The sequence below is a fragment of the Rattus norvegicus genome, chromosome 20, assembly GCF_036323735.1.
Source record: "Rattus norvegicus strain BN/NHsdMcwi chromosome 20, GRCr8, whole genome shotgun sequence".
Taxonomy (NCBI): Eukaryota; Metazoa; Chordata; class Mammalia; order Rodentia; family Muridae; genus Rattus; species Rattus norvegicus.
This window is the reverse complement of record NC_086038.1, coordinates 44517017-44525851: the sequence shown is the minus strand read 5'-3', so window position 1 is coordinate 44525851 and position 8835 is coordinate 44517017.

Sequence of the window (8835 nt, the reverse complement as noted above, 5' to 3'; positions counted from 1 at the left end):
TGAGCTCCTTCCGGTAGTGAGGGCCGGAAGAGGATGACGCCATGAGCCTTGTAACTCTCGAGTCTTCTCGATAAAAGGTGAGGTTGGAAGTGAAGGGCAGGCCATCATTGGACTTCTACCCCGCCAAGCCCTTTTTAAGTACTGTCGGGTGATGTCTTTCTAAGTAAAGGAGCCTCGCTGAACCTTGTTCATCTCCTCTCATCATCCTTGTTCTTTCTCTTGATCTCCTACCTACCCCACCCCATCCCACCCACCCCTCACCCCAACCCCACCCCACCCCCATCCCACCACACCCCACCCTACCCCACCCCACCCGCCCCATCCCCACTCCATCCCTGCCCTACCCTACCTCACTCCCACCTTACCCACCCCCACCCATCCTCACCCTACCCCATCCCCATCCCACCCCACCCCACCCCCACAAACTATCCATTTCTGCTCTCATGTCCTATGTATACAACTTTTTCTTATTTTCCTCGAAAGCCCTTTTACTGCCCGAGGAGGACCCTGAAGCTAAGCAGGAGGGTCAGAGGTCAAATCGCTTGCCTAGAGTCTCACAGCTAGTTGGTGACAGAACTGTGCTTCGAATCCCAACCCTGTCTCCATTTGAAGCCCTCTGTTTCCATGTAGCAAGGCATGAGAGGACACAGCCCCCTCCGGGGGGCTGCAGGCGCCTTACTCGTTGCCAGTCCGTGAGTCTGTCTTTTCTGTTCCTCCTTTGGGTCTTTGATCCCCGTTAACAGCATCGTCACGTGCTCAGTCAACTGGGCCCAGATCTCTAAACTGGTTTCCTTGTCAGTAAGAGCCATGACTAGTAAGGGAGGCAAAGCAGGCAGCTCTGAGTTCACAGCCAGCCTGGGCTACACAGTGAGTTCCAGGGCAGCCAGGGCTGCACAGGAAACCCTGTCTCAAACACAGACTCGAAGTAAAGCAGCAGAAGGGAACCAGTAATAACAATGAGAAGGTACGGCCCCGGTCCCCGAGAGAGCGAGGATGCTCGTGAAGTGCCTAGCCCTGAACGGGGCACTTGACCCACAGTGCCTACAGAATCCGGATGCAGGAGGGACTGCAGGAGTGTGACTGGGAGCTTCGAGATGGAGTTGGCAAGAGCTTTATGAACTGAGTGTTGTCAGAGTTTTGGGTCAATCAGGGCTCAACATTGTCAGTGTTGGGTGAAGACAACTCTGGACAGGACGGAACCAAGTGGGTGTGGCTGTATTTCTAGAAAACTTTACACCAAAAGAAAGCATCCCCACAGGCCCAGTGGGGTGTCTTTTCTGGTTCCTACTCTTTGTCTCCCTTTAGCTCATGAATTTTTTTTTCTCAGCCTGTGAGAAACATTGGTTGCCACTGTTTGGTTTAGGAACTGAGGTGCATATTTTACACATCCCTCAGTCCCTACCTGGCATGCCTGGCCTCCAACCCTGAACTTTCCAGCCTGGGATCTGGGCTGCTCTTCCCCCAGAGGCTCCTTCCTATACAGTCCCAACATTGTGGCTTTCCTCTTGCTTCTCCTCTATTTCTCCTCTCTCTGCACGAGTGCCCTTTCTCCCGCCCCTCCCCCACCCAATAAACCTACCTATAGAATCTAATCTGGCTCGAACTGGCTCATTTCAACTGGCAGAGAAATAACCCATCAGGCACATGTGTAGATACCCCATAAATGCTAACAGACATACTGGCAGGCTGAGAGCACTTGCTAAGTGTGTGCGAGCCCTAGGTTCGATCCTCAGCATGGAAAGAAAACAGAAGTAAAGAACGCCTTGTGAGAAAAAAAACAAGCAAGCAAGAAAGGAAAGGCAGGCAGACAGGGGACAGAACTGTGGGGCTCACCCGGACACCCGCATACAGGTCAGCATCGGATGCACGACCCACCCTACGGTTTTTAAGTGAAGAGAGACGTAATGTAATTTATGGACTTATCGGAAGGGCTGGAAGAGGTTCGCCAAGGGAACCACTCAGACAGCGGAACTGTGGCCTCTTGCACGAACCAAGAGTGTGAGAAAGAGAGATCCGTTGGCTGCACGCCCCTGCTTCCTAGGGCAGAAATAAGCACAGGCTTCAGGGACCTGGTTTACTCCCCCCTTTGGCCTTCCAAACTTTTCACGACTACGTCTGATGGGTACAGTCTACTCACGATCGTGGTGCAAACAGTATGGCAGCCCGGGAGATCCAGTTTTCATCTTCCCAGACACAGCATTAGGGGAGGAGTATGAGGGAGCTGTGGCAGCCTACGTGTTCTGGTGAGGAGCTGCTAATAAAACACTCCCAAACCTCACAGCTACACTCCTCAGCCATTTCTTTTGTTTAGAAAGTTGAGGTTTGGGTGGGGCTTGGTGGGAGCAGCTTGTCTCTGCGTTGCCATGAGTCAGCTGGGACATCGGAACACGGGCTCGCCCACAGGCCACCTGGGACCCAAGTCCTCATCCTCACCCACGGTCCCAGCTGGGTTCTTGCTCGGCAGCGAGGAGCTATTGTGAGAGATGCCCAGCCTCCTCCACGCGGGCCCCAGCTGCTGCCCTGAGGAGCAGAGGCCAGTTGTGTCGCCAGGAACTGAACTGCAGTTTTCTGAGCAAAATAAACGACTTGCGTCTATTTCTGCTATGAAGTTTTCGGGGGTGATTTGTGTTGTAGCAAAAGATTACCAGAAACTTGAGGCTCTGCTGGAGTGGGGTGATTAGTGAGAAATAAAGCAGAGGAGGTAGAGGGCTGTGGTGCCCCCCCAACCCCCATTCCCTAACCCCCATCTCCCAGCCCTCCCCCTCTTCCCCCATCTTCCCCTCCGGCCCTGTGCCCTGGCACCGTCTGGGTCAGGCTTGCCTGCTCCTTAACTTGGATGCTTTCGTGTGCCCTACACTAGAGTCCACACTCTGGCTAAGTTCTAGAAAGAAGTCTGCCATTGTTACACGCACTGCTCCCTGGGGACCGCCTTTCCAACATTTCTGATCACGGCTGAAAGGCTTAGATTTTTAAAGTTGCTACGAACAGGCAGGGCTGACTTCACGGGGCTATGATTTCTATGCAGGGTTTCTGGACAGCTCCGGTGATTTCTCAGTGGCGGATTGACATCCGGGTTTGTACTGCGCGACTTGAAAGGGTAGCATTCACATTTGAATCATTACCCTTTTGCATATTTATTGTAGCAATTTCCTGGCAGATGGCAGCGAAGCCTGTTGAGGTAGGGTCGCATCTTCTATTTGCATGAAGCCGATTGGTAGCGGGAGACCCAGGTACACAGTCTAATAAATCACAGGCCCGGGGCAGGCCTGGGGGCTGGGGGCGAGGCAGGGAGGAGAACTGGGGTCAGGGAAGGCCCTTCGTCCACCTAAAACGGGCACCCAATGGAGAAGGGTTGAGATTTGAGGGGTACAAAGTTCAGCTTTGAGACCAGTACGGTTCCGGAGGAGCCTGGGCAAACCTCAGGCAGGATGCCTGCTCAGGATGGGGTCTGGCAGCCACAGGTTTGCCTTGAAAGGTAGGGAGCTAAGTGTTTAACTAGGCATGCGCACACGCCCCAGATCCTAGCAGCTGGGAGGCTGAGGCAGGCAGGTCTTGCGTTTGAGGTCAGCCTGGATGCATAGTGAGAATCTGTCTTTAAAAAGAAATGAGTCTGCTTTTAATAAATTAACAGGGACCCTGTGAAGGGAGATGTGACGAAGCTAACAGAGGATGAGGTAAAACTGGTAGGATTGTAATGGGAAGAAGCGGAAGGGTGTGGGGGATGGGAAAAGAAGGAACGGGAGCGAGAGAAGCTAAGGGACGTCTCTGTGTTCTGCCAAAGGGCAGGGGATGCTATAGCTACGGATGCTACGTTGCTTTGGAAAATCTGTATTAGTCGTGAGCAAATATCGTAATTCAGAGCAGCGGTGCAGCTTCCGACTGTCAAAGTCGATTACAGGGCCCCCTGTTATTTCAAAGGAGCTGTAGCCTGCGAGACCTTTACGGTGGGAACAAGGTTCTCCGCTTTGCATTTGCTTTGGAAACCAGCCTCTCAGGCGAGCGCAGCGTTTCGTTTCATCTATGTCTCTTCCAACGTCCCCTTTGGCTGCGTGCACGCTGCTTTTGTTCTTGCCTTAGCCGTTCTAAGTACAGCTCTGCTCCATTCCAATCCTCCCCCTACTACTCAGAACCCAGGAACCGTCTGCGTCAGCGCAGACACACACGGACAGAAGGAAGCATCGCTTTCCTGCCCTCCAACATGGCGGGGTCATGCTTTAGCGATAGCTGAGGCCATGATTAATGTTTCCCGTTTTCACTTGGAGACCTTCAGGAATGTACAAACAAACATTTTCTGATATTCGCAGGTTGAGAGGAGGGAGGTGAAGTGGCTCATGAAGGCTTAGGCTGGTTATACTCTTTCCTCCTCTTCCTCCTCTTCCTCCTCCTCCTCCTCCTCTTTTTCCTCTTCCTCCTCTTCCTCCTCCTCCTCCTCCTCTTCCTCCTCCTCTTCCTCCTCCTCTTCCCCCTCTTCCTCCTCCTCCTCTCCCCTCCTCCTCATCCTCCTCCTCTCCCCTCCTCCTCCTCTTCCTCCTCTCCCCTCCTCTTCCTCCTCCTCTTCCTCCTCTCCCCTCCTCTTCCTCCACCACCTCCTCCTTCTCCTCCTCCCTCTCCCAATCTTCAGTCTCACAATGATGCTCTGCTGGGTGATCCTGGAGCTGCCCACGTTTTAAAAAATCATCAAGAAGTCTACCAAAGTAGAAAAAAAAAAAAAAACAATCAATGCATCTTACGTAAAGGATTTGGACAAATTAGCCTTCGGTTTTACCAGTCCTCTCGGTTAGCTTGTGCTGGATGTGACACAGCTAATTTACCCGAAAGTATTGCTATTCATCTCCAGTTCTCTACGAAACTGCTGTCATGTGCAAACCATTTCCTCATGCACACTCTGGGAACTGACAGACCTGCAGCTTCATTCAGGATGGCTGGGGCTCGAGTGCCCCATCTCCTGAGGCTGGGCCCCCTCCTGGTATCCTCCACTGCTCACTCACCCCCTGGAGGGGGTGCGGAGTCTGAAAAATGAAATGAAACGATTCACATACTTGGGTTTCGTTTGTGACAAGCTTATGTGAATCCGTTTGTAAACACATGCAAGAGAGAGAGAGAGAGAGAGAGAGAGAGAGAGAGATCTTGTGCTGTTTCCCCATAGTATTCCGTGTGTGCTTTTCATTAAAAACACTATCTGAATAATACTCATTCCATTCTCTCTTGCTTCCAATTAGCTACCCATTGATTATTTCACAGCAAGCACTAGATAATTAACTAAAGGAAAAAAATACCCAGAACAAAGCAACCTTGTGATTCTGAGTGGTAACTTTCGTCAGTTTGCATCTTGTATGACAGGGCGAGTCAAATGCCGTGGCTAGCAAGTGAAGAATGGACGCACAATCAGGAGAGTTCTATCAAATGGCCCCCAGGAGAGGGACTTGGATTCTAGCACTCTATATTCCTAGCCACACTCCAGCAGGGACCTTGGGACTCAACACCCAGCCTGGAACCATATCCTTGGGTCTGGAGAGATGACTCGCTGGGTAAAATGCTTGCTATGCGTTGGTGAGAAACTGAGTTTGGGTCTCTAGTGCCCATGTAAATTTGGAGGTAGAAGTACACATCTGTAATCCCAGCATTCTTAGCGCAAGACAGAAGGCGCTAAGGGACAGGTGAATCCTTGGAAGCTCTCAGGCCAGCTGGCCGGGTGCACACTGACACCGAGTCTCAAACACGTTGGCAGGTAAGAAAGAACATGTGCCCTTGGTACACATTTCTGTCCCCACACCCGCACATCAAAAGCACCAGCTGGCTTATCTTTTCCTTTCTGTCATTAAACACTCCCTTGACTTCCTCTCACTCGGCCATGAGGCTTTTCTTGATTGAGTGGGGAAGTCAGGAAAGCCTCACTGTCCTTGGATGACGTCATTTACTACACTCTCATCTAGAAGTACCAGATGAGAGAGGGAAAGGGAGAGGGAGAGAGGGAAAGGGAGAGGGAGAGAGGGAGGGAGGGAGGGAGAGAGGGAGGGAGGGAGAGAGAGAGAGAGAGAGAGAGAGAGAGAGAGAGAGCTAATGTAGCATGTACTGTGTTCAAAGTATGGGAACCAGGTGTCACTTTGAAAGCAAGAAGTGTTGTCCCTATTATGTGCCACCTAACCCTGTCAGTATCCTCCAGGAAGCCTCCCCTGCAGACCCCATGCAGAGCAGGTCCCTCCCTTCCACTCAGTCCTAGCTTCCTGTCTACAGACCTTTGGTCTCTGTCTTCCCTGGGCTTATCAATTAAATACAAATTTAATTGTAATTTTATACAATTAAAGACATATTAATTGTATGTCTTTGAGCTTCTGGTACACATAGTCTAGCTCATAATGAACATCCATCTGTCAGAAGTTTAAAGTGAGGAATAACCAGTCCTCACATGTAACTACCACCATGTCTGCCTTCCCCCCATTTCTCCCATGAGTGGTGACCAGGGTGCCTCTCTTCCCAGCTTAGACTTCTTCTCCTCTATCCAAGGTCTCTATCCTCCTGATCCTGGCCAGGAAGGCTGACCTGGTCTCCGTTTCCAGGAGGCTCCCGCTGGCTTATCTTTTCCTTTCTGTCATTAAACACTCCCTTGACTTCCTCCCACTTGGCCATGAGGTTGTTCTTGGTTGAGTGGGGAAGTCAGGAAAGCCTCATGAATAGGGGCCAACGATACCTTTTCCGTGTTTAGTCTCCACTCAGTGGTAAGCTAGCACTTCATACAGAGCTTCTCACATAGGCCAGAAGTACCTTGGTCACGAAAGCTGTAATAGGGACATTGCAAGCCACACGCCGGGGACACTACACATCTGGACGGTTTGGAGATACAGTTTCATATGAACTCAAAGATCTTAGGAACCGGATCTTAGGAGCACAGAATATCTTAGGAACTGGAATATCAAGCTGTCATAGAATTATCAAATTCACTTTCGTGTATCGTGGATTCTACCTCACCTGGTCTTTTACTCTGGGCAGTTACTCTGTGCCCAGAGTTTGCACGAGCCAAGAAGTTCGACTTTCTACCTAGGGTGTTGGGGGCGAGACCTGGGGAAAGGAGAGGGCTCACCGGTTCGGGCTGGAGAGAAAGCTTTCACAGTTATCTTGAAGACTGATTGATAACTGCGCGTGTCACAGGCCAGGCTAGTGCTGGCTGAGGCAGCACGCGGCAGCTCCCTCCCACTCGGCAGACTCTCAGATGGGCGTGTCATCTGAAGGCAAACCATCAACCCCACTGGGTGGTGGGCACCACCCATCCAACCATCCGCTCATGCACCAGTCCCACATCTGCCAGAAGATCGTCACTGTTCAAGGTGAGGGAGAGGAGAATCACAACACTGGGCAGCTTCTAGTCTCGAGGCGTGCCCAGCCTGCCACAGAAAGCCGGCTGCAAGAAGAGAAGCGTTACTGAACACACGGGTGATTTGAAGCATAGGATGAGTTGAGCTCTGAGGGCTCTAGAGAGGATCACGCGGTTCTGGCTGTTGGGCGAGCTGTCATTTGTCAAGCACAAACCACTTTACATTTCAACATCTAGAATGAGAAAGAGAAAGAGAGAGAGAGAGAGAGAGAGAGAGAGAGAGAGAGAGAGAGAGACTCTCCTGTTAGAGAATGAACTCAGGGCCTCAGACATGCAAGACAAGTGGTCTGTCACTGAGCTATATGCTCCCATTTTTATTTTATTTTATTTTTTTAATTTTTTTTTATTTTTTGGTTCTTTTTTTTTTTTTTTTCGGAGCTGGGGACTGAACCCAGGGCCTTGCGCTTCCTAGGTAAGCGCTCTACCACTGAGCTAAATCCCCAACCCCCCATTTTTATTTTAAAACAAAGATATATTGGTCCTCGTGCCCTCCCCACGGGGTTCCTTCCGGATATTTTATACATTGGGTAAAAAGGAGGAATAATTTGGATGTTTGTCATAAAACTTCTCAGAATATTGGTATAAACACCAGTTGTGAAGTTCATTTGATATTTAAAAGATAATAAAGGCATTTTTATTACAGTCTGTGGAATTAGAATCTACATTTGAGAATTAAAAAAAAAATTAAACTTAGGTAACGATGCCGCAGGCTGCCTTTTCCCCTCTTCAGGATCAGAGTCAATCTCCTTCCTTCCCTCCCTCTCAGAGAGTGCATTTCTGACATCAGCCTAACGGAAGGTCACAGCGTAACACACAGTGGCAAGGAAGCCAACAAAAGCCACCCGAATCTATTAAAATATCCTTCAGGACAAACTGACCAAACATCATTCTACTCAAATACAGCGTTAGGAAACGCCCACCCTGTGTGCTTTCTTGTTCGGTGTCATGGCCAACAGTAGACATGTCACCTCTTCTGCAGCAAAGCTATGGGTATTCCGCTGAGAATCTTACCTTCCCAGGAAAGAACCCTTCCAATTAACATGGCGGGTGCCGTTACATCCTGTGAGGAATTGTAGACGAAGATGTCACAGCTCTGGAGGTACTCGAGAATCCTCTGCTGCCAAGATTTAGCCACAGAAGGATTCCCGTCGGTCTTCCGGTGAGTAGACACACCCAGGTGCCCGGAAGTCTTGGGTCACGTGGCAGGTTTGGAGGGACCGTGGTGACCCTTGACTTTCCCCATGGAAACCCCTAGTCTCCCTCTGGCGAGGCCTTGGAAGTCCACTGAGTTGCTGCTCTGACACGTGGCGCCTGGCATCTCTGCTGGGGTCCTATCAGGTCGGTCAAGGCTGCAGCCTGTGTGCGGTGCAGCGACAATGGAGCGAAGCCACATTTCCCCCTGAGCCATGGAAATGGACTTCTCCAGCCAGTTTCGTATTTGATTTTTTTTTTTTTTAAGAGAACAG